Source organism: Rhinoderma darwinii, chromosome 5 (assembly GCF_050947455.1).
Source record: "Rhinoderma darwinii isolate aRhiDar2 chromosome 5, aRhiDar2.hap1, whole genome shotgun sequence".
In the NCBI taxonomy this organism is placed as follows: domain Eukaryota; kingdom Metazoa; phylum Chordata; class Amphibia; order Anura; family Rhinodermatidae; genus Rhinoderma; species Rhinoderma darwinii.
The window spans coordinates 64639973-64666628 of NC_134691.1; the positions used below are offsets into that span (position 1 = coordinate 64639973).

Consider the following 26656-nt stretch of genomic DNA (forward strand, 5'->3'; position numbering starts at 1 on the left):
TGCTCCTTCACTGTGTCTGTACTGCCCCTTCACTGTGTCCGCACTGCTCCTTCACTGTGTCCGCACTGCTTCTTCACTGTGTCTGCACTGCTCCTTCACTGTGTCTGCACTGCTCCTTCACTGTGTCTGTACTGCTCCTTCACTGCGTCTGCACTGCTCCTTCACTGTGTCTGCACTGTTTCTGCACTGCTCCTTCACTGTGTCTGCACTGCTCCTTCACTGTGTCTGCACTGCTCCTTCACTGTGTCTGCACAGCTCCTCCACTGTGTCTGCACTGCTCCTTCACTGTGTCTGTACTGCTTCTTCACTGTCTGCACTGCTCCTTCACTGCTCCTTCACTGTGTCTGCACTGCTCCTTTACTGTGTCTGCACTGCTCCTTCACTGTGTTTGCACTGGTCCTTCACTGTATCTGTACTGCTCCTGCACTGTGTCTGCACTGCTCCTTTGCTGTGTCTGTCCTGCTCCTTCACTGTGTCTGCACTGCTCCTCCACTGTGTCTGCACTGCTCCTTCACTGTGTCTGTACTGCTCCTTCACTGTGTCCGCACTGCTTCTTCACTGTCTGCACTGCTCCTTCACTGTGTCTGCACTGCTCCTTTACTGTGTCTGCCCTGCTCCTTCACTGTGTCTGCACTGCTCCTCCACTGTGTCTGCACTGCTCCTTCACTGTGTCTGTACTGCTCCTTCACTGTGTCCGCACTGCTTCTTCACTGTCTGCACTGCTCCTTCACTGTGTCTGCACTGCTCCTTTACTGGGTCTGCCCTGCTCCTTCACTGTGTCTGCACTGCTCCTTCACTGTGTCTGCACTGCTCCTTCATCACTGTGTCTGCACTGCTCCTTCACTGTGTCTGCACTGCTCCTTCACTGTATAGCTATGTATAACTATAACAGTATAACATTATTTAACCCGCAGAATGAATGCTGTAAAAAAAAACACAAAAAATGTAATTATAAGTGAACAAAAAGTTGTATGTACACAAAAAGTGTAACAATAAAAACTACAGTTCGCCCCACAAAAAAACAAGCCATGACACCGCTCTTTAACGGAAAAGTAAAAAAGTTATGGCTCTCAGAATTTGGCGACACAACAATTTTTTTTAACAATGTTTATTCTTTGTAAAAGTAGTACATCATAAAAATCTATATAAATTTGGTATTGCCGTAATCATATTGACCCACAGAATAAAGTTAACACATAGTTTTTACCGCAAAGTTAACGTCGTAAAAACGCAACCCAAATAAAAATGTATGAATTGCTGTTTTATTCCCATTTCACCCCACAATTTATTATTTTTCAGATTCCCAGTACATTATATGGTACATTAAATAGTGCCATTAAAAATTAGAACTTGTCCCACAAAAAACAAGCCCTCATACGTCAATGTCGACAGGTAATTAAAAAGTTATGGCTTTTGGAAGGCAGGGAGGAAAAATCTAAAAAAAACCAACAAATTATAGCGGCGGCAGCGGTGGCAGGGGGTTAACAAAAAACCGAGGACATTTTTAATAGCACATTTGCACTAAAAACGTCTGCTTGCTGCTGAACTATTTCTGGTTGCTTAATACTGCTTTGTAGAATGACCTAATTTCACTTAACCTGTTTTATGGAGAAAAAAAAATTTGTTCCATTCGTGTGAATGAAGTTGTTTCTGCAGCAGGTGCATGGATTTCTGCATGTTCTATACAGATGAATGGAACTGATTTTCAGCTGCAGAAATTTCTACAACAACATCTGTTAATGTACAGGGTATCTATAAACAGATAATTCTGAGTATTTGTACTGTTGCGGCAGACACGTGAAGAGCTCATCGCTGTCAATCGGTATACAATGAGAATTTGCGAGTGCTGCTCTCTTTGTTGCCACTCTTTGTTTGGCCCGATAGATGAGGGTCCTGAGCGGGGAATCACCCTCTATTAACTCATAATTCCCAAATAGTGTATTTGTTAAAGCGTAACTAAACATTCAACAATCTTCTGACATGTCATAGTGACATGTCTGAAGTTTTGATTGGTGGATGTCTGAGCACTGAGACCCCCACCAAACGCTAAAACGAAGCTGCAGAAGCTGTTCGGCTTTTTCCGGAAAGCCGATGTCACGGAGTACAGGCTAATGTACTTTCTATTGAGCGCCTACACCGCTACATAGATTTCCGGAAAAAGACAAATAGAAACTAAGTGGCTCAGCGCTCACACAGGCGCTTCTGCCGCTTCATTCTAGCGATTAGTGGGGGTCTCAGTGCTTGGACCCCCATCAACCAAAACTTCTGACATGTCACTATGACATGTCAGAAGTTTGTTGCATGTTTATTTACACTTTAACAAGGAAAACCCTTTATTGAAATCTGATTGGTGAGGGTCCCTATCCTAGCACTCTAATTCTTATTCAATAGGGGTCCCATCAGTGTTGATTGGATTATTGATATTTACATAACTTGGACAATACCTTTATGAGAGATGCGCAGCGATTAGATAATTAGATACTTTAGCCTGTCAGCGAGCAGCTGTCATACAGGAATCGTGGCTGATTTTCTAAGTTACACAAATATCCAGGCATCTGAGACTGGATTTCGCCACAACTTGCTTGTGTCAGGATAATGTTCAGGGTATGTTCACACACTTAACAAAATACGGCTGAAAATACGGAGCTGTTTTCGAGGGAAAACAGCTCCTGATTTTCAGCCATTTTTTTAATCAAACTAGCGTTTTCACTGCGTTTTTCACAGCCATTTTAGTAGCTGTTTTTCGTGACGTTTACAGCCCAAAAAACGGCTGAAAATAGCCCGGCCCATGTGAACATACCCTAAGGGTCCCATGAAAATGTATGTTCGTATAGGGTAGTTATTATTAAACTGGAATTCCCCTTTAACACCTTCCCGTTGTAAACAACTTTCAGATTTTAATTTTATTTTTTTCCTCCCCACCTTCCAAAAGCCATAACTTTTTTATATTTTCGTCTATATAGTACTATGAGGGCTTGATTTTTGCCGGACAAGTTGTAGTTTTTTATTGTGCGATATAATGTACTAGGAAACGGGGAAAAAATATTTGTGTTGTAGAAAATGAAAAAGCAGCGATTCCTCCATTCTTTTTTGCACGTAGTTTTTATGGAATTCACTGTGTAATTAAAACAACATATTATTCTGTGGGTCAATACGATTACGGCGATAACAAATATATATTGTTTTTTCTAAATTGTACTACTTTTACAAGTAAAAACCTAAGTGTAAAAAACAAAATTTATTTTGTGACGCCAAATTCCGAGAGCCATAACTTTTTTATTTTTCCGGCGATTAAGTGGTATGAGGGCTTACTTTTTGCGGGAGAAGCTGTAGTTTTCAATAATACCATTTTGGGGTACATGCGACGGTTTGATCACTTTTTATTTCATTTTCTGTAGGAGATGAGGTGACCAAAAAATAGAGATTCTGGCGTTTCCAATTTTTTTTACGGCGTTCACCGTACGGGTTAAATAATGATATATTGTAATAGTTCAGACTTTTACGGACGCAGCGATACCAATTATCTTTATTTATTTATTTTTTTACTATTCTCTAGGGGGAAAATGGGAAAAGGTTTTTTTTTTTAACTTTTAATTTTTAAAGTGATCATACTAATGTATTGCAGTATATCGTGATTCTGACAGGCTTCGATGCCGCTCATTACTCTGAAGTGCCTCCTGTAACATACAGCTGACAACGTATGGAGCGGGTTCATTTCGTGAGCCCGTTCCATACTTCCCCTACTCGACTTTGGCGTATGGATACGTCAAATGTTGGGAAGGCGTTAAGAATGTTACCGATTGCATTTGGCTATATTGTTAATATTTTCTATAGATATTGTAGCACATTCCTTAGGCCAGGGCTACACCGAGACTTTTTGTAGTATTACTGATTAATTTTAACTATTGAGTGACCGCTGCAGTCCACTGATCCAATCAGTAGCACTACAAAAAGTCTCGGTGTAACCCTGAGTAGATTGTCCCTGTAATTAAAATATCACTTTCTCATCAAATCAGAGAAATCTTAGGCTTCCTGGCTAAATACAGTACATCTCCCAGCATCCGAGTGAGAAGGTTGGGTAGTTTCATTTAAATCCAAGCTTTAAGTCGCAATTTTTTTCTGATTAAAGTGGTGCAGATTTTAAAGAACACTTTCCCCCAAAAAAAATAAAAAATCTTGAATTTATTTGTACTGCTTTGTGCATGTTCATTTTGCAGGCGCCTGTAATTTAGGAACAGGCAGATGCTGTTGCTTGGCAACAGTACATGGCCTACTTGGTACCCATCCTATGAACCAATGGCTGGCAGGATTTTTTTCCCTCCAGTACACATGCTACAAAAAGAGGCCATTGTATGATTTCAATAATTAATGATCTATCTTAAGATTTCATTGCATAGCGAGAGCCCTTCTGTGGACACGAAGCCAGAGAACCCCTCACTGTTTCGTTACAATTAATCATTAAGATGTAACCAGAGGGGCTGAGACCAGCGACATAGACCAATAGACATATCATCATCTAACAGACATAGCGTGCACCCCATTGAGACATATAGGATGAGGCGGGTTTGGTAAAAATAGAAGGCAGGCAGCGATTGCGTAACATATTAAATGATTGACAGACTGTCTTTTGCAGGAGCTGAGAATCTTGACAATGATGGCAATATTCTCCTACCACACATGCATTGTATGTCTTTGTGAATTGCTCAGTGCAAGACCCTATAAGAGATCACAGCTAGAACTAGAAAGGATGCAAGCAAGTTGCAGTCTGAGCAGCCCCCATCTTTAGAGCTTACCTTTGCGTGTCTTCTAATAAAGGAATCGTTAGGCTGATGGTGCCGCTGACTCCGGCACTGAGGAGGCTGTTATTAAGCTTCTACCGCTGGTTGATTATGTGATGATGTTAGCAGACAGACAATGTCAGTGAGTTCCCCATCCAGACAACAGCTGCTGAATTCTCTCCTTTTTTTTTTTTGGACGCTCTTGTCACGCCTGTCTACTGCTCTTTTTTTCCCTTTTTTCAATTAACTTTATCGGTAGCATTAAAAAAAAAAATGCACAGCAATTTTTGTTAGAGACCATATAAAATTAGACGATGAAATAAAAATGTGCTGGATTTAAATACATAGTGAATAAAATCAATGAAAACATGCCATCGAATATAAATGTAACATACATGTAATCATTCATCAGTATAAGACTAGGTAAACAGAGATACAAGAGGGTAGATGCATTTCTCATATCTGGTGCTATAATAAGCCTGTTGGGTCAGTGGTTGTGGACACAGCAGATGTATAACTTTAACCCCTTCCCTCTTCAGCCACTTTTGACCTTCCTGACAGCCTCATTTTTCAAATCTGACATGTTTCACTTTATTTGGTAATAACCAGGGGCGTAGCTAAAGGCTCGTGGGCCCGGGTGCAAGATTTCAACTTGGGCCCCCCCAACCCCTCCCCAAGCAGACCCTGCTCGCGCCTATACGCAGTCGCCTTGCCCAACGGCAGGACCAAAATCTAATTAGGGGAGTACATTATAATAATAGGGACAACATCTCATAGTAATAAATAATATTTTTTTTTTATTGAAAAATAAAAAAAAAATCTGAAGATAAAAATGTAGAGGCCCGGGTACTGGAAGGACACACTGTGGCAGACCTATGAGCAGGAAAAATGTTTGCAGTTAGAAACATTAATAGCATTTTAAAGTGCTCTCTTTAATGTCCGATGTACATAACCTGTTTTATTCATGATCGATCATGAAAATGATGTATGTATGTATATATTACGTAAGAATGGGGTTTACATAATTCCACATGATTAGTGCATCAGGTCATTCAGACAGTATAGAACAGTAATTGTTTGAACATAGTGTCCATATTTTACTTTGTGTTTAGGAGTGAAACAATTAAAGGCCAAAAAAAAAAAACACCACTTACCTTCAATATGGCTCTAAATTCTATAGACGGCAGTCTGTGATCTTCTAGATTCTGAATCTTGGCAACTCAACCAATAACTGGAAAACAAACTCACCTGCAAAATGAAGGAAATTATCAGCATTTGGGTCAAAAATCATAAAGGTATGTTACAAAAAAAACAGAAATTCATTCAAAACAAATGATACTTACTGGTAACTTGAAAGAGGTGAACTGCGTATTTGCTTTGAATATCATTCATGGATAACGAACCCCAAAACAGTAAACAAAACAAGGGAACTGAACAAGTAACGTTGAATGGTCATCCTGTAAAAATAGAAGAAGAGGAACAATGAAGTCTGGAACATATATTAAATATATTAGAAACAGTCTAACGTTTGTAAGCATCTGCCATGACTTAATTCACACAGGAGCAATAAAATGCTATTCTGGTTTAAGAAAAGTTTTTCCAGTAGTCATCTCTGGTGAAATATACATCTATATACAGGGTTTTATCCTGTGGTTTCTAGCTAGGCAGATGCTATACAAATGTATCACTCTGAACCATGCAAAAGATTAGTAAACTGGAACCATGTAACGGAGAACAGGAAACGAGTTAGTATAAACCGTTTAACTAGGTGAAACTCAAAACTTCCAAACCGATATAAAACTGGTCACACTGAACTGGTAAACTGTATACTCACAAATCCTACTGAAAGGTATGTCTCCGTGCTTTGGCCTCAGAAAACTTGTCAATCATGCTCTGTATATCAAGCTTTCTAGCCCTCTCACTTTCAACACTTAGTAGAGCAAGATGACTTAGTCTCTGTTGAGACACTGTACTCCTAAGGTAATTTTTGATCAGTTTTAACTTTGAAAATGATCGTTCTGCTGATGCTACGGTCACTGGCAGAGTAAGAAAAAGCAGAAGTGCTATGCAGACATCAGGTAGAGTGGAAGCCAATCCAGAGCTGTCAACCAACAGGAGAGTAGCTAGATCTCGAACAGATGAAGATCTTTTGATATCCTCTGGAAGCGCAGACCGGAAACTTAACAACTGACCAGGAAAATCATTGGATAAGTCATCCTGGTAGAAGTCTTGCAATTTTGTTGCTTCTTTGAAGACTACATCATCAGATTCTCCTGAAAGTGTTGCTGGTTGCAGAATTTTGAACCTCTGTAGAACAGTATTCATGGCAGAAAACCGGTTTTGCAGCTGATTTATAACAATATCCAAACATTGGTAAAAGACTGTGGTTTTGAATCTTTCTTCCGGGTCCTGTAATCTTTCATCCAAACGCAGCTCATCAAAGTGTCGCTTCACTTTCTTCACTCTTTTATTTACAAACTTTGCTTGGATGCCCCATGTTTCTGCTAGAGTTACTGATGTCGTTTTTGCCTCGTCATAATTATTTCGAAAGTCGCTGAGCACTTGAGTAGCATTATCTACCAGTTTGGTTGCAGTACAAAGATCCATGTCTTTTGACTGCAACATTTTAGAAACCAAATTAACATTTTCTAAAACTTTGGCTTGCAGGACAATTATGAAAATAAAATGGAAGGATTCCATTTTTGCCTTCAATGCGCTAGCCTCATCTCTCTCTTTTGGCTTGGTGGAAACAATAATAATTTTAGACAAAGCCTGTAAGATATCCTGAAACCTAAATCTTAGAGCTAGTACAGAATCATATCGAGAAGCCCATCTTGTTGGGCAAAGTTGTTTTAAAGTTATGGAGGATTCAGAGGTAAAGGATGCTAAAAATGCCCATCTCTTCACACTGTCACCAAAGAAAGTATATAGAGACTGAACAGTGTCAAAAAAAATAGCAATTTCAGGTATATTTGAAACTGCATCATGCAAAACTAAATTGAGGTTATGGGCAGCGCAATGTATATAAAGAGCATTCTTTTCTTTGCTGAGAATGCGAGCCTGAACACCAGTGTAAATGCCACTCATGGTGGCGGCTCCATCATAACCCTGGCCTCTGCATTTTGATAGATCCAGACCTTTCTTCTCTAAGGATTCTATAATGGTCTTTTCGAGGCCAGCTGCTGTTTGATCCTCAACAGACTGGAAACCTAAAAAGGCTTCCTCTATTTTAATACTGGATGCTCGAAAGTTTTCATCTCTCTCAACAACGACGTATCTAATCACCTGACTGAGTTGATCAATTTTCCCAATGTCTTGAGTTGTATCCATTATGATAGAATAAAACTGTGACTTCTGGATTTCAGAAATTATCTCCTCCTCCACTTTGCTTGCAAGAAGACTAATCAGTTCATTCTGTATTTGTGGACTAAGATATTTCACTGTTCCTTGGGGTCTCTGCAAAAGGTCCTTTAGTACAGGATCATATTCAGCGAGTAACTCAATTATGGTGAGAAAATTGCCATTGTTCACCTCCCCTAGTTTTTCCCTGTGACCACGAAAAGCAAGGTTGGCCATAGCCATTGTTAATGTAACACTAACAATCCTATGTAAAGCTTGTCTCCAAAATGTGCTCTCTCTCCTTATTTTTTTTTCATTTTCCTCATCTATGGTTTTATTACGTCTCCATTGGTCATACACTATACATGCCTCTATGTGGGATTGACTAGTTTCATGGATTTTGATTTTTGCGGACAACCTTTGCCACTTCTGGATACCTTTTGCCCATGCTGGTTCAAATCCCTGTCTCTTGTGATCTCCAAACAACCAGCAAGGCTCACAATAGGCTGCATTAAGTCTGGGCGAATAACACAGCCAGGTAACAGGTATTTTTAGGCCTGTTTTAGTGACTCTCTCATAGAAACTTGCCGAGAAACACCTTCCATCTATTTTATCTCTAGGAAACGGCCCTTGTGGTCTGCATGGACCATTACTTATAATAAATCTTTTAACATTTCCATCTTGAATGGTAATAGGGTAATGGCCTCTGTCTGTTACGTGTTCCTCGGATAGAACACCTTCAATAAGGCTAGACTGTGAAGTTGACTCTGACACAGACTGACTTTCCATCTGTTCCTCTGTTGTACTTGAGCTACAGCCTGCATGTACACTTGTTACACTCTCCTGCAATGAACTCTGTACAATACTGCCAGGACTTACATCTACATCTTCTATTGATGAAGTTTCTTCAGTTGTACTGTGAGAGGCAGATGATGTACTTGCATCTCCAGTTGCTTTAAAGAAACTACATATTTTTGGTAGTTTGGCATATTTCTCTTCTTCTTCCCTCTTCTTTTTGCGCTTTTGAGCACCACTCAAAGCATGGTGAGACATGATGCAGTTATATAAAAAAAAATTGTTCTGTGAAAAAATATACTTTTTTTTTATACTGCATGACAAAATGCATATCTCTGGTAGAATAATAACTATATAATCTATAATAAAGCAGCATATGTACAATAGGCCCATATGAAGAAAGTGCTGTCCGTATACAATCCACAATTGCAGATAGTATAGGACGCATTCTATCCTATTGGTCAATGCACACAACCATGGTTTCCACGGTCGCGTGCATTGGCTGGGAGCCCAGACCGCAAAAAGGTAGGACATGTTTGTTTCAAGGAAAGTATGGAATGTACGCCGCTGTGCCTGGTATACAATGTAGATGAAGTGGTGTTTGTCAGAGCTCCCGGGTGCCTTCAATCAGCTGCAAATTTGTGAAATGTTCCGGACTGATATTACTTACTTTTTTTATACACTTAGAGAAGTCTCCCAAATTGCTTATCCCTGGCGAGTCTTCTGCTTCTGGCTGATAAAAAGAATTCCAAGTTCTGTCCTAGGGAAAGAAAAAACAACCACGTCATTTTTTTGCACATGGAGACTCTTCCATTTATTGACACTTAAAGAGCTATTCCCAACTCAGATATTTCTGGCAAAGCCACAGAATGACATTAAAGGGGGTTTCTGGGACTTAAAAATTGATGGCCTACTTACAATAGATCATCATATCAGACTGGTGAGGGTCCAAAACCCAGGACCCACCCCCAATAAGCTGTTAAAAGCCTCTTCCCTCCTCACCAAGCACAGTGTTGTACATTGTATGCGACCAGTGGCATAGCTATAGGGGGTCACAGCGGTTGCCAGCCCCAAAGTCGTGACGCCGGTACTACAGCATAATGCCAGCCATACCTGCCCCCACACAGTATAATGTCCCTATAGCTTCTCCCACACAGTATAATACCCCATAGTGCCTCCACACAGTATAATACCCCCATAGCTGCACCCACACAGTATAATAACCCATAGTGCCTCCACACAGTATAATAACCCCATAGTGCCTCCCACAGTATAATACCCCATAGCTGCCTCCACACAGTATAATACCCCATAGTGCCTCCACACAGTATAATGTCCCCCATAGCTGCCTCCACACAGTATAATACCCCATAGTGCCTCCACACAGTATAATAACCCCATAGTGCCTCCACACAGTATAATACCCCATAGCTGCCTCCACACAGTATAATGGCCCCCATAGCTCCCCCCACACAGTATAATGGCCCCCATAGCTGCCTCCACACAGTATAATGGCCCCCACACAGTATAATGTCCCCCATAGCTGCCCCCACACAGTATAATGTCCCCCATAACTGCCTCCACACAGTATAATGGCCCCCACACAGTATAATGGCCCCCATAGCTGCCTCCACACAGTATAATGGCCCCCACACAGTATAATGGCCCCCATAGCTGCCTCCACACAGTATAATGGCCCCCACACAGTATAATGGCCCCCATAGCTGCCTCCACACATTATAATGGCCCCCATAGCTGCCTCCACACAGTATAATGGCCCCCACACAGTATAATGGCCCCCATAGCTGCCTCCACACAGTATAATGGCCCCCACACAGTATAATGGCCCCCATAGCTGCCTCCACACAGTATAATGGCCCCCACACAGTATAATGGCCCCCATAGCTGCCTCCACACAGTATAATGGCCCCCACACAGTATAATGTCCCCCATAACTGCCTCCACACAGTATAATGGCCCCCATAGCTGCCTCCACACAGTATAATACCCCATAGCTGCCTCCACACAGTATAATGGCCCCCATAGCTGCCTCCACACAGTATAATGGCCCCCACAAAGTATAATGGCCCCCATAGCTGCCCCCATGCAGTATAATAGCCCCCACACAGTATAATGGCCCCCATAGCTGCCCACACGCAGTATAATGTCCCCATAGCTTCCACCATGCAGTATAATGGCCCCCATAGCTGTCCCCATGCAGTATAATGGCCCCCATAGCTGTCCCCATGCAGTATAATGGCCCCCATAGCTGTGTCCTGCACGATACAATACATTACATATAACACAGACATATACACACAAACATACACACACAATGACCACCTCACCTGTTTTCTGGTGATCGGCTCCAATTTTCGTCCTGGCTCTGTTCCTCCGTCCGCACCACGCTGCTTCCTCTTCCTGAATGCATGGAACGCCCCTCACGTGATGTCACATGGTACATCACGTGAGGGGCGTTCCATGCACCATGTGATCGTGAGGGCCCTTCCTAGTGCGCTCACCGCAAATAAGGTTTTAAAAAATCTCTTCTACTTCGTTTGGCAACGGGGGCCCGCGGGCCCCCCAGGCTTAGGGGCCCGGTCGCAACTGCGACCGCTGCGACCCCTATAGCTACGCCAGTGGTAATAACTTCGGAATGTTTTAACCTATCCAAGCGATTCTGAGATTGTTTTCTCGTGACACATTGGACTGTTACTGGCAAAATTTGCTCGATACATTCAGTATTTAAATGTGAAAAACATCAAAATTTACCAAAAAAAATTGCAAAAATTTGCATTTATCTACATTTAAATGTATCTGCTTGTAAGACAGGCAGTTATACCACACAAAATAGTCACTAATTAACATCCCCCATATGTCTACATTAGATTGACATCATTTTTTGAACATCCTTTTATTTTTCTATGACGTTACAAGGCTTAGAACTTTAGCAGCAATTTCTCACATTTTCAAGAAAATTTCAAAAGGATATTTTTACAGGCAATTCCGTTGTGAAGTTGCTTTTAGGGTCTTATATATTAAAAACCTCCAAAAAGTCACCCCATTTTAAAAACTTCACCCCTCAAAATATTCAAGACAGCATTTAGAAAGTTTCTTAACCCTTTAGACGTTTCACAGGAATTAAACCATAGTAGAGGTGAAATTTACAAATTTCATTTTTTGTTGTTGCAGAAATTCATTTTTGATCCATTTTTTTTGTAACACAAAGTTTTACCAGAGAAACGCAACTCAATATTTATTTCCCAGGTTCTGCAGTTTTAGGAAATATCCCACATGTGGCCCTAGTGTGCTAATGGACTGAAGCACCGGCCTCAGAAGCAAAGTAGCAACTAGTGGATTTTGAACACTCCTTTCTATTAGAATATATTTTAGGCACCATATCAGATTTGAAGAGCTCTTGTGGTACCAAAACAGTGGAAACCTCCTAAAAGTGACCCCATTTGGGAAACTACACCCCTTGAGGAATTTATTTAGGGGTATAGTGTGCATTTTGACCGGACAGTTTTTTTGCAGAAATTTTTGGAAGTAGGACGTGAAAATGAAAATCTACATTCTTTCAAATAAAATGTAGGTTTAGCTATTTTTTTTAATTTCCAATTGGACTAAAGGAGAAAAAGCACCAGAAAATTTGTAGAGCAATTTCTCCCGAATAAAACACTACCCCACATGTGGTCATAAACGGCTGTTTGGATACACGGCAGGGCTCAGAAGGGAAAGTGCGCCATTTGGCTTTTGGAGCTCAATTTTAGCAGGAATGGTTTTCGGAGGCCATGTCGCATTTGCAAAGCCCCTGAGGGACAAAACAGTGGAAACCCCCCACAAGTGGCCCCATTTTGGAAACTGCACCCCTTGAGGAAATTATCTAGGTGTATAGTTAGGATTTTGACGCCGTAGGTTTTTTGCAGAAATTATTGGAAGTAGGCCGTGAAAATGAAAATCTACATTCTTTCAAAGAAAATGTAGGTTTAGCTAATTTTTTCTCATTTCCACAAGGACTAAAGGAGAAAAAGCACTGCAAAATTGGTAAAGCAATTTCTACCGAGTAAAACAATACCCAATATGTGGTAATAAACGGCTGTTTGGACACACGCAGGGCTGAGAAGGGAAAGAGCACCATTTGACTTTTGGAGCTCAAATTTAGCAGGAATGGTCACATTTGCAGAGCCCCTGAGGGGACAAAACAATGAAAACGCCCAAAAAGTGACTCCATTTAGGTAACTACACCCCTTGAAGAATTCATCTATGGAGTATAGTGATCATTTTGACCCCACAAGTTTTTCATAGAATTTATTAGAATTGGGCAGTGAAAATAAAAACAATTCTTTTTCTTCAATAAGACGTAGCTTTAGCTCAAAATTTTCATTTTCTCAACAAATAAAGGAAAAAAAGAACCCAACATTTGTAAAGCAACTTCTCTGGAGTACGGAAATACCCCATATGTGGTCATAAACTGCTGTTTGGGCACATGGCAAGGATCAGAAGAGGAGGAACGGCATTTGGCTTTCGGAGTACAGATTTTGTTGGATTGGTTTCTGGTCGCTATGTAGCATTTCCAAAACCCCTGTGGGACCAAAACATTGAAAACCCCCCAAAAGTGACCCCCATTTTGGAAACTACAGCCCTCAAGGTATTCACCTAGGGGTGTAGTGAGCATGTTAACCCTGCAGGTGTTTTGCATAAACTAGTGTGCACTCGATATTGCAGAGTGAAAATTGTATTTTTTAATAGATATGCCAATATGTGGTGCCCAGCTTGTGCCACCATGAAAAGACAGCTCTCTGATTATTATGCTGTGTTTCCCTGTTTTAGAAACACCCTACATGTGGCCCCAATCTTTTGCCTGGACATTTGACAGGGCTCAGGAGTGAAAGAGTACCATGCGAAATTGAGGCCTACTTTGGCGATTTACACAGAATTGGTTCACAATTGCAGAGGCTCAGATGGGAAATAATAAAAGAAACCCCCCCAGAAGTGATCCCATTTTAGAAACTACACCCCTCAAGGCATTTATTAAGGGGTGTAGTGAGCATTTTCACCCCACAGGTCTTTTTCATAAATAAATGCGCTGCGTATGGTGCAAAGTAAAAATTTAAATGAATGGGGTAAACAGTAAAATGATCCATAGATGTGTGTTATGCTGTGACACAATCCTTTCTGCACAGGCCGGTGTCGCACTGATAAATGGTGTCTTTACTTATCCCCTTTTTGGTCCATACTCCCCACCTTTGCAGTTTGGGGAATTTTGCTAGGAAGTCAAATTTTAGGGCCCAGATAATTCGCCTCTTGAAACAGATGAAATGTTCCCCTCTGATCTGCACAACCGCATATTTTTTATTTCCTGACTTATGGAAGCCTTAACTAATTTTATTTTTTCATAGACGTAGTGGTATGAGGTCTGTTTTTTTGTGGAACGAGCTGTAGTTATTATTGGTACCATTTTGGGGTACATGCGACTTTTTGATCACTTTTTATCCTATTTTTTTGGCAAGGTGACCAAAAAACTGCAATTCTGCCATAGTTTTTTGGGAGTTTTTTATACAGCGTTCACCATGCGTTATAAATTACATGTTAACTTTATTCTGCGGGTCAGTACGATTTCCGGCGATACCTAATTTATAGCACTTTTTTATGTTTTACAACTTTTTGCACAATAAATTTTATGTCGCTATGTTGTGAGAACGTGAATGAGAGAAATGAAAATACGGCACTCACCCGTTTGCAAATCTTCTTAACTTTATTGTGTCACCTTGGCGAGGGTAAAAGCATTACAGGGAGGACAGCTAGTTGTAGGTTACAGCCTGTTTCGCGCTGGAGATCGCGCTTCTTCTGACCTGACATGTTGTGAGAGTTGTGAGAACCATAACTTTTTAATTTTATCGTCGACGGAGCTGTATGAGGGCTTGTTTTTTGAGAGACGAGCTATAGTTTTTATAGGCACCATTTTTGGATACATGCGACTTTTTGATCACTTTTTATTTAAATTTTTGTAGGGCAAAGTGACCAAAACACAGAAATTCTGGCATTATTTTTTACGTTTTTTAACGCCGTTCACCGCGTGGAATAAATAACATAACATTTTTTCATTTAGGCCGTTACGGTCATATAATAAAGGACTTGATAAGGGAAAAAGGGCGATTGTGATTTCTTTTATTACTTAAAACTTTTATTATATTTTTTACAACTTTTTTTTTTCCCTTTTTTTTTTACACTTTACTTTAGTCCCACTAAGCTCCAACTGTCAGATTTTTTTTCTAATACATTGTATTAGTGCAATGTATTAGATCTGTCAGTCATTCACTGACAGCAAGCCGATTAGGCTTCGCCTCCGAGCGAGGCCTAATCGGCTTCCGTAATGTCAAACTGGAGGCCGTTGGTAGGTCTCCTAGTGTCATAAAAGCAGTCGGCAGTCGTGCGATTGCAGGGCACAGCTGGCGATCTGCTAGCAACCACAAAGTTGCAGCGATCGCATCCGATCGCTGCATCTGAGGGGTTAGTGGCAGGGATCGGAGCTAGCTCCGGTTCCTGCCGTTACAAGTGGATGTCAGCTGTAACATACAGCTGATATCCAGCGCTGAGGGCGCCGGCTCATCTCCTGAGCCGGTGCCATCTTGCCGGCAGCTACGGAAGCCTTTCAGGCCGCGCCTCCTGGCGGGAGCTGGAAGTTTTCTGTGCTAGGCACACCGGGAGGCCAGCATTAGGCCTCCGGTAGCCATTGCAGCCATCGACACCACGGCAATTTCATTGCTGGGGTGTCGATGAGCTGCAAACACCTTAAATTTAGCGTTCGCTTTTGACGGCTGCATTTAAGGGATTAATGGCGGGAATCGAAGCTAACTTCGGTCCCCGCTGTTACTGCAGGATGTCAGCAGTCAGATACAGCTGACATCCGGGGATGATGGCACCGACTCAGCTTCTGAGCCGGTGCCAAGCAATTGGCGTAAGTATACGAAATTTTGCAGGAAGCACTGGCTTTCCATGTTGTATACTTACGACAAATGTCGGGAAGGGGTTAAAGGGGTTCTCCGTTTTGGATAATCACTACTTAAAAGGGTCCCTTGACAATAAGCTAATTATGAAGTGTCCCCCTGCTGGGACCCCCAATGATCAGCTATAATTTGTAAGGAAACCTGCCAGTAAGTGTTACATTTCCCTGCAGCGCCACCACAGGGGAAATAAAGCATAACAAAATTCTCATTGAAATCAGTGAATGGTCTTTGTAATACAGGACAGGACAAGTCCTCCACAGCGAAAGACGCTCTTTGTAGTCGCTCTCCACTCTTAAGATAAGAATTTTGAATGGGGGACCTCTGTCTATTTCCCTGATAGGGTACATGAAAATGGGTTTCCTAAACTGTATAGTATCTATATGCACTATAAAAAGTATGCATTATCTAGTGAGATATACATCTGGCATAATCACATGATTGTACAATTAGCATAATATGACATTGCTCCGTAACCCCTTATTGACCACCCGCATGGCTTTTCACGGCGGTCATTAAAGGTACTTATGTCACAACGCCGCCTTCTCATACTGCTATTATAGAGAGAGTTCTGGGGGTGGTGTTAACATTTTTAACAAAATGGTTACTTACTTAGACAACAAAGATAAACGTGGTGGAGGAACGGGCGGTGAAAATGATTCCTACTTTGAAAACCAAATAAAATAATTAGAATATTACACTCATTCTTAACTTATGGACTTATATGTGCACATTTAGTACCATAGACATATGCAGTCTATTTAGTTAGGTTGTGCACTGTCTAAAGGACAGAGAGTTGTGCAATACGCGTGTAAGGGTTTGTTCACAACTTTATTGGAGGTTCCATCGCAGGTTCCATCACTTTTGCTAGACAAAATAGCGCAGCGGACACCATGGCGGAAACTTGACAGAACTCGTTAAAGTCAAAGTGTCTGCAACGTCTGTTTTTTTTTTTTTGCTCCTATGATGCAAAACAACGGAAAGCCATAATCAGATATGAACACTAAGTAGGGTTAACCATGTGTCCGTTTCCCAAACTACAGTCTTTGGATAGTGAAAAGTAAATAAGTTACCTGTTCCTTTAAGAGACGGTCGGGATACCAGTATGTTGCTGTTCTAATGTTCTGTCTTCCAATTCCCTAGAAGAAGCCGAATGCTCTGCGGCTCTGCGTTTGTGTCATCTGTGGGGGGAGGTGACATGGAGCAGCGACAGAGGAGGAGGAGGGGGTCAAACAGGCCCTGGGTGAGCCTGTTGCTGGGTGTATTGGCGCCCAAATGGCAAGAGAGCAGAACAACTGCGTGGGGTTCAGTTAGAGCTGCCCTGTAGATCTGATGAGCAGACCAGGCTTGTCTTGCTGCAAGAGGGCAGTAGAAGGCGAGAGGCTGCAGCTTCTAAGAGTGGATGCCAGAAGGTTAATGTAGGCCTGTGCGAAATGAAGCCAGAGACTGGTGTGGTGTGTGGTGCAGTAGGTGGCGGTGAACACTAGCGGGCCATCGCTGAATTGTTGTCATGGTAGAGTGCCTTGCCTTGCTGAGAGGGCAGCTCTGGAGGAGTCTGCTGTTGTTGTGGAGATAGTCAACCCAGAGGTGGGGAGCAGTAGAGGTTGAACGATACTGTGCTCAAACCTGGAGTCTTAAGTGGGCGAGAAGGGAAGATTAGGAGTTCCCCAATAGGTAGGCCTAAAAGTATACTACAGTGCGTCTGGTTGCCTTTGAGGCCTGAGACGTGGCCTGGTAATGGTAGTCCTGGAAAAGGCTGGACAACAGTAGAGTCTTTGGAAAAGGTAGCGGTAGGTGACCCTTGAGAGTATGGCCTTAGTTAATAGGCTTAGAACCTATAATATATTGTGAGCGCGAATAATTAGCAAGACAAATTTATACTAACATAAAACCAAAGAAATGTCTCTGCTAGAATGTAAATAACACAATCATGTACACAATAAAATCTAATCATAAAGATACTTTATTGATGCATAAGTAATACACAAAAAGACCCCCCAACATTTTATATATATATATAATGAATGTACAAAAAAGATTAAAGCATAATTAAAGGCAAAAACTCAAATGAGACCATCAACAAACCGGCTATATATCAGTGTAAAAAAAAGTAAATTAGTTAATAGGCTACCTGGATCCTGGAGGGACTGGAAAGTGCAAGGGAGGGGACTTGGGGTGGGGTCTGGAGACCTTGTGGTAGAAGTGCCTGTCGGGTGTGTTTCAGAGGAATATTGAATGACAGTGTTCTGAAGGTGGGAAACCAAGGTGGAAATGGACAGTTATGTGAATTGACACAGCGGAGTGTGGTCTCAGGAAGAAAAAATGTGAACAAAAGATGGACCAAGAGAACGGCGCTGCTAAACTGTAATGAGGATGATCAAAGTAATAAGAAATAATTTATTGTACAGGGCTACGCGTTACGACATCGAACTGATGTCTTCATCAGGCTATAAAAAAAACAAGCAATGGTACACTTTAAATACAATTAGATGACTATGCAAAAAGGTGAAAAAAACACGCCAAATCTGTACAGGTCAAAGATCAATAGTGACATTATACACCGGTAACAAATGACAGAAAACAAAACTGCCGTTTGAAATGTTCACCCGAAACACACAAAAGTTAATAAATAAATATATTAAAACTAAGAATATTAATAGTAGATGTTAATAATCAAACAGGGTAAAACGAAATCAGATAAAAAGAATTTTGTGCATAAATTATTATATTTTTTTTTTTAATATATTACTCACAAATTGGCAGTAACTTATCAGCGTGAAGTATAAAGAATTTATCCAAAAGATGGGAGGAGTGGGTAGAGAATGAATAAAAGCCGGGAACCTGTTCCGTAGGAAGGTAAACGAGTACACAGGCGATCGCAAAGAGAAGCGTCCCTGGAGTCAAGGCAATGGACGACTACGGAGGCTGAGAGGAGACAGACAGACTCCGATATAGAAGGACTGCGGGATTGGTAAATCGGAGGATAATTCTTTAATAATGATGATGTAAGATATAGAGTAAAGAACAACATATGGGTAAATCACTCTAGTGTTAATGTTACTTAAAAATTGATCAATAGAGTTGCTGAGAATAGAAGTGTATTAGAAGTTGATCGTATTTAGTCTTTAGAGAAAAGTGGGACGAATAGAAGGAATATAGAGTTGGTAAGCGACCAGCCCCAAGTTTGATCAACCAATTGATATAGGGATCAATAGCATAACAGAAAGTGTGTATTTTTTGCAAAAAATTATTAATTAAAGTATAATTCATAGTGTGAATTAACAATAAAAGTATGTACAAGCACTGAGGGACTAATAACTATAATATTAAAAAATATAATAGTAATTATAAAGAAATTACTACGATGATTGCTGCATGGAGATAATAACAAACGTTATTGTAGTACAGGGGTTTTCAAATATCGAATGCGATGAAGTTATTCCATATATAAATACATAAAAGCATAAAATTGATATAAAAAGTAATGAATGAATTGATACAGTCATGAAAAGCAATAGATATTTGGTAACCACTAAATGATTGATGTACATAGCCTCAATCTAGGGAGGATTCTGTTATATCGTTTAGTCCCCCTGGATGTAAGCAATACAATTTAAAGATCCAGTAGTTTTCACGTTGTTTAAGTTTGATGAACCTATTAGCAGTCTCAGGTGGAATTTGTTCAATGGTGGTAATAGTGATGGAGTCAAAATTGCATTTATGTGTATTTGAAAAATGACGTGAAAAACGTTGTTTAAGGAACCCTTTTTTGACATTAGAACGGTGCTTGTTGATTCTATTGCGTAGCGTTTGTGTGGTCCTACCAATATACTGTAAATTACAGGGACATTGTAATAAGTAAATTACATAGTCACTTTTGCCGTTTAAAAACGAATGTATACGAAATGACTCCGATGTTACAGATGAGGAAAAACTGTTCATTCTATGTGTTATATTTTTGCAACAAAGACATCTGGATTGCCCACATTGGGAACATTTTTTCAATTGAGATTTTTTTGAGTTTATTGCGTGACCTACTTGGGGCAAGAATACCTAGAATTTGAGATCTTCTGAAAGTTATATTAGGATTATCGGGTATCAGATCTTTGAGATATGGATCATTTTTTAAAATATGCCAATGTTTATTTAAAATGGATCTGACTAATTTATTTCCGGTATTGTAGCTGGTAATTAAATTATTATTAGTAAAAGAACCATCTTTTTTCATTGTTGCTGATGCTGGTTTGATGCACTGTTCCTGTGTCAACTCCATGGCTTTATTACGAGCTCCTTTGATTAAACTAATGGGAAATCTTTCTCTAAAAATCTTTTTTCTAAAATATTACATTCTTTCAAAAATTCGTTTGGGAACAGCAGTTTTACCTTACCCTTTTGAATTGACCAAATGGTATGTTCTTCAACCAAAGGAGATAGTGTGCACTCTATATGAAGAAAAGGTCATCTATAAACCGTCTGTACATCAGAATATTGTTTTTATAAGGGTGGTCCCCTAAAATATGCTCATCCTCCAACTTCCCCATGTTAGGGTTTGCATAGGCTGGTGAAAACCTGGAGCCCATAGCACATCCTCGTAGTTGGTTATAGAATTTACTATTGAAGGTGAATAAATTGTGCCTTAAAATAAAATGAATACAATTAATTAAAAATGGCACCTGTGCTGGAGGTATAAGTGGGTCAGAGGTAAGAAATACTTTGATGGCCTCTACACCTTTTTCATGGGGAATGTTGGTATAGAGGGCTGTTATGTCAGCTGTTAGGAATTTCACAGTGGATGTGATGTGATTCGTTTGTAAATCCCGCAGATCTCTAATTAGTTGTGAGGAGTCCTTGAGGTAGGAAGGTAGATTGAGTACAAATTGCTGTAAATGTAAATCGATAAAATGGGATAAATTGCTAGTAAGAGATCCAGTCCCTGAAATAATAAGACGACCAGGGGATTTGTGGAGGATTTGTGTATCTTAGGAAGGTGGTATATAAATGGCATAGTCGGGAAAGCTCCTTTCTTTTTTGGTGACCAGATCAAAACCACCAGAAAAGCCTTCCTTGCTTAGGAATCTATATTCAACCTCATAAAGAGGTAGTTTGTTTGCTGTTAATTTTTCATAAAATGTGCAATCTGATAAGAGTCTCATGGTTTCACTTATATAATAATTTTTCTCTTGTATGACTATTCCACCACCTTTATCTGCGGATCATATCACAATCTGGTCATTATTCACAGGGCCGGCCTTAGGGGTGTGCGACCTGTGCCATTGCACAGGGCGCATCACACCAGCAGGTGGAAGGGGGCGCTGCGCTGGCTACCTTCCCTTGCTTGTGTTTCAGAAGCAGCGAACCAGCGACTCAGCAGTGCTAGGTCGGCTCCTTGGGGGGGGCGCCAAATGAGTTATTTTTTTACAACCTCCATCCTTGCTCCCCGCCGGACTAAGTAAAAAGGGGGCGGGGAGGGGTTCGCGTACAGGCCGCTCATCAGAGAGGAGAAATGGTCCTTCCTCTCCTTTGCATTGTGAAGTGAGCGCTGATTGGTGAAGCAGCAGGGGCCTCTGTCTGCTCCACCAATCAGCACAGCCTGTACTGCACAGCCACACAGACTCCTGCAGCTCTCCTGCTCCTGCCACAGTGAAGACTCCTCTACGGAGCTCAGGACTCTGGTAAAAGCAGCAGCTTTAGTGTAATCCATGTTCATGTATGTGCTGTGTGGGGGAGGAGGAAAGAGGGAGCTACAAATCATGTGTAACAGGATGGTTGTTTTTTTGCATAGATCGATATTTTGGGGGAGGGGAGAATTGTTTATAGGTGCTTTGTGTGTGGGGATTCCTTATAGATCGATTTTGTGGGGGAGGGGACATTGATTTTGTGTGGGAGGGGACATTGTCTAAATGCTATAGAAGTTTGGTGGGATTCTTTACAAATCTATTTTGTGGGGGAGGGGGACTTCTGTATAGTTTATTTTGTCGTGTAGGAGCTTATTATAAATGATATGTGGGGGAGGGGAAGTTGGCTGCAAATGTTATGCATGGGGGAGAAAGGATTCTTTAGAGATAATTTTTTTTGGAGGAGAGCAAATTTATTATTGGGCTAGGAACACAGAGAGCGGATACACTGCATAAAACTAAACAGAGTATCCATCCTGGAAACCGCAGGGAATTCCACCTGAAAAAAACACACCAAATCCTGGTGCAGTTTTTCGGGCGGCATGTCCGCTGCGGAAAGACTGCAGGAATAAAAAAAAAAAAAGATAATACTCCCGGCCGTAGTCATGGCGATGCGTATTCTCTTCTGAGCACGGTCCGGCCTCCTGGGATGACACTGTAGTCAATGGCGGATCGTCATATGGGCCGAACTGCAAATAATCGTAAAAACTATGCAGCGCACTTGCGCTGGTAACTGCCACTGCAGAGATGGGGAGAAGGTGCAGGGAGAGCAATTTGGGGCGGGCTTAGCCGGGATAGTGAAAGTTACACCTCTCTACATAAATGTGCTCTGAATAGTAGGCTAAAGGAGCTTTGATGACGTCATGCCCATGTGACCCCGCCCACCAATCAGGTCCATCTACCACAGTGAAGGAGCAGAATATCTGCAGGGGAGAAGGCCCGCCCACCAGTCAAGTCTTTACACAGAGCTCCAGGCTGGTGAGTGCTTTTCCAAACCCCCATCCCTTCATCCCTCCCTCCATCTCTTCATCAATTCATCCCTCCATTACCCCCTCCCTTCATCACTCACTCCCTCCATCACTCACTCACTCACTCACTCACTCCCTCCATCCCTCCATCACTCAATACCTCCCTCTCTTCATCCCTCCCTTCATCCCTCCATCACTCCCTCCCTCCCATCATCCCTCCATCACTCACTCCTTCCCTTCATCACTGCTGTGTATGGCACTATTTACAGGGGCTGTGTGTGTGACGCTATCTACAGGGGCTGTGTGTGTGACACTATCTACAGGGGGCTGTGTGTGTGATGCTATCTACAGGGGCTGTGTGTGTGACGCTATCTACAGGTGCTGTGTGTGTGACGCTATCTACAGGGGCTGTGTGTGTGATGCTATCTACAGGGTCTGTGTGTGTGGCGCTATCTACAGGGGCTGTGTGTGTGGCGCTATCTACAGGGGCTGTGTGTGTGACGCTATCTACAGGGGCTGTGTGTGATGCTATCTACAGGGGCTGTATGGGGCGGTATCTACAGGGAGCTGTGTGTGTGACGCTATCTACAGGGGCTGTATGGGGCGGTATCTACAGGGAGCTGTGTGTGTGACGCTATCTACAGGGGCTGTGTGTGTGACGCTATCTACAGGGGCTGTGTGTGTTACACTATCTACAGGGGCTAGGTGTGTGACGCTATCTACAGGGGCTGTGTGTGTGACGCTATCTACGGGGGGCTGTGTGTGTGACGCTATCTACAGGGGCTGTGTGTGTGACGCTATCTACAGGGGCTGTGTGTGTGACGCTATCTACAGGTGCTGTGTGTGTGACGCTATCTACCGGGCTGTGTGTGTGACGCTATCTACAGGGGCTGTGTATGTTACACTATCTACAGGGGCTAGGTGTGTGACGCTATCTACAGGGGCTGTGTGTGTGATGCTATCTACAGGGGGCTGTGTGTGTGACGCTATCTACAGGGGCTATGTGTGTGACGCTATCTACAGGTGCTGTGTGTGTGACGATATCTACAGGGGCTGTGGGTGGGACGCTATCTACAGGGGCTGTGTGTGTGACGCTATCTACAGGGGCTGTGTGTGTGACGCTATCTACAGGGGCTGTGTGTGTGACGCTATCTACAGGGGCTGTATGTGGCGGTATCTACAGGGGGCTGTGTGTGTGACGCTATCTACAGGGGCCATGTGTGTGACACCATCTACAGGGGCTGTGTGTGTGACACTATCTACAGAGGGATGTGTGTGACGCTATCTACAGGGGCCTTTGTGCACGTGGTGCTTTACTATACAGTGTTTGACACAATTATATTCGGGGGCGCAGTGTATGGTGCTATTATATTTAGAGGCACAGTGTGTGGCACCATGATCATTTTATTTTCGTTTATAGTTGTAGAAATGTTGGAAAAGTGAGAAACAGAAGATATCTAATTTGCAAATTCTGCAGAAATGGGTCATGGCCGGGAGAAGTCGTCATGAAGTCTGGACCGGATGGAGAAGAAAAGAGTAAAAAAATTACCAGAACCTGAGAAGTCGTCACCTGTGAGTCACTAGATTTATAGAGAATCTGTCACCTCCAGACATGTTTATCATAGAAAATACTTGTGTTTCACAAAAAGTCTTTGTGCAGTCCCGGACTGATAGACAAATGCGTGTTACCATTCCCCTTGTCAGGAGGATGTGTCCCTGCACAGTGTGATACTGTCAGTGATGGTTGGAGACTGTCAGTATGTAGGGACACAGCCCTTTGACAAGGGGAATCGTAACACCCATTTGTTAATGCTTGCACAAAAAGGTAGTGTTACGGCGCGGCGGGGTAGAAGGGGGCCCAAGTTTGGGTAACAGCCCAGGGCCTATAGTCTACTTAATCCGCCACTGGCTGTACTCGATGTGACCGCTGCAGGCTTTGATTGGCTGCAGCAGTCACATGGCATGAATCGTCATCCTGGGAGGCCGGGCTGTGCTAAGAAGAGAATACACATCGCCATGACTACGGCCCGGAGTAAGAATAAGCTTTTTTTTTTCTCATTTGAGATTTTCATGGCGGAATCGCTGCATTTCTACCTCCCATTGAATTCAGGGGTAACTACTACAATACAAGAGTTTAAAAAAACGCACCGCAGGTCAATTTATGTACAGTTTCTGTGCAGAGATGGGATTTGTTTTATCGCATCCAATCTGCTGCTACCGGATTATGCTGCAGATTTTCCGCAATGATATCTGTTTACGCTACGTGTATTCCTACCCTAAGAGTATATTCACGTGTTGCAGCCATATTGCAGCTTTATTTAATTCTGTGAAAATTGCATCAAAATATGTAGCGGAGCAGGGCTTTGTTATAGTTTGCTTGTGTGTGGGGGATGAAGACTTGACTATAAGGCTAGAATTTTAGCATTAGGACGACATGCGCATCAATTTTAATGTTTCCCTATCAGACATTTTGAAATGTTTGCAAGGTTGCACACAACTTTTTTCTTGCCATAGTGTTATCTAGTCATTGTATGGTGGTGTTATTCAGTGTTTGAATAATACCACCATACTGTGACTGGATAATACCACCCAACACTGAATAATACCACCATACTGTGACTAGATAATACCACCAGTGTATGGTGGTATTATTCAGTGTATGATGGTATTATTTAGTCACAGTATGGTGGTATTATTCAGTCACTGTATGGCGTGGTTTTATATAGTCATAGTGGCAATATTTAGGCATTGTATTATTATATTAATTTGTGTACAAGGGGGAGGTGCGGGCTGTATGGCACTGTCTACAAGGGGAGGTGGGGGCTGTATGACACTATCTACATAGGGGAGGTGGGGGATTATGGCACTGTCTACAGGGAGGCACTATATTCAAGGGGGGGCTGTGTGTGGCAGTCAGGGGAGGGGGGCATTATACTGTGTGGGGGCCACTAAGCGGATATTATACTGTGTAGGGGCACTATATGGTGCAAAATAATGTGTGTGGCACTTAGGAGGCATAATACTGTGTGGGCACAATTAGAGGACAAAATACTGTGTCCTTGAAGGGGTTATAATATATGATATTATTAAATATTATTATACTGTATGGGGGGGCACTAAAGGGGCATTATACTGTGTGTGTGTGTGTGTGTGTGTGTGTGTGTGTGTGTGTGTGTGTGTGTGTGTGTGTGTGTGACTAAAGGGGCATTATACTGTGTGGGGGCACTATACTTTTCATGGGGCATTTTTATATGATGGGGTGGGGCACCGAAAGATACTTTTGCACGGGGCGCCATCTATCCTAAAGCCGGCTCTGAATATTCACTAAAGATTTGATAGCTCTTCTTTCAGCTAAATTTAAGTTATCAGGAGAATTATTTGGTCTTTCAGTAGTTCTGACATCATTGCCCACCAGTGTAGAAAAGGTCTCAAGAAAGGACAAACAGTGGTGTATAGGGTAAATATTAGACTTAGGAACTACACCTACCGTGACAGGTGAAGGGGAAGAGTTGATGGTAGTGGAGGGTATTGTAAATTCAGGTGATATAGAGAAATGTCTCAATAATGTCAGCTTTCTAACAAACATATTTAGATCCATGAACAATTCAAAATTGTCTGGGGGAGCTACAGGACAAAATGTTAACCCTTTGGATAGGAGGCTCATTTCATTTTTGTTTAAATTGTAGGTAGATAGATTGAATAATTTTACTGCTTTGTTCTGTGTATTTTCTGTTTTACTGATAATTCGCTGGTGGCGTTTTCTGCCTCCTCTCTTACCTCGGTATCGACCTCTAATTTCCTTTTTGTCGTGATTTTACTGGATTGTTGGAAAGAAACTTGTAATTGTTTTGAATTTTTGGACTTTTGATGAATGGTATAAAGATGTCCGTAGTTTTGACTGTTGGAGTAACTGGGGGCATTGTTAATTGGGAGGCGAGACCTAAAAAGATACAGCAGAATAGGTGTCGTCCATGGATAGAAGAGGTCCTTCAATATTAGTATTATTACTGATACTGTAATGGTCGAAATTACTTGTGCTTAGTTATAATTTATGAGTTGCCAATTGGGGATGAATGGGAGGTGTAGTTAGTAAATTG

The 26656-nt window shown here is 41.8% G+C and overlaps 1 protein-coding gene across 1 annotated transcript in view; it reads right to left on the minus strand.

The window, feature by feature from the left end:
• PKIA (cAMP-dependent protein kinase inhibitor alpha) overlaps positions 1-6420 on the minus strand; it is a 36074-nt gene extending 29654 nt beyond the window's left edge. Inside the window, exons 1-3 of the mRNA XM_075828175.1 lie at positions 6122-6420; positions 5933-6026; positions 4794-5025 (exon numbers count right to left, since the gene is read on the minus strand). The gene's annotated coding sequence lies outside the window, so the exon portion shown is untranslated. The remainder of the gene's footprint in view (positions 1-4793; positions 5026-5932; positions 6027-6121) is intronic.
• Positions 6421-26656: the final 20236 nt, after the last annotated feature.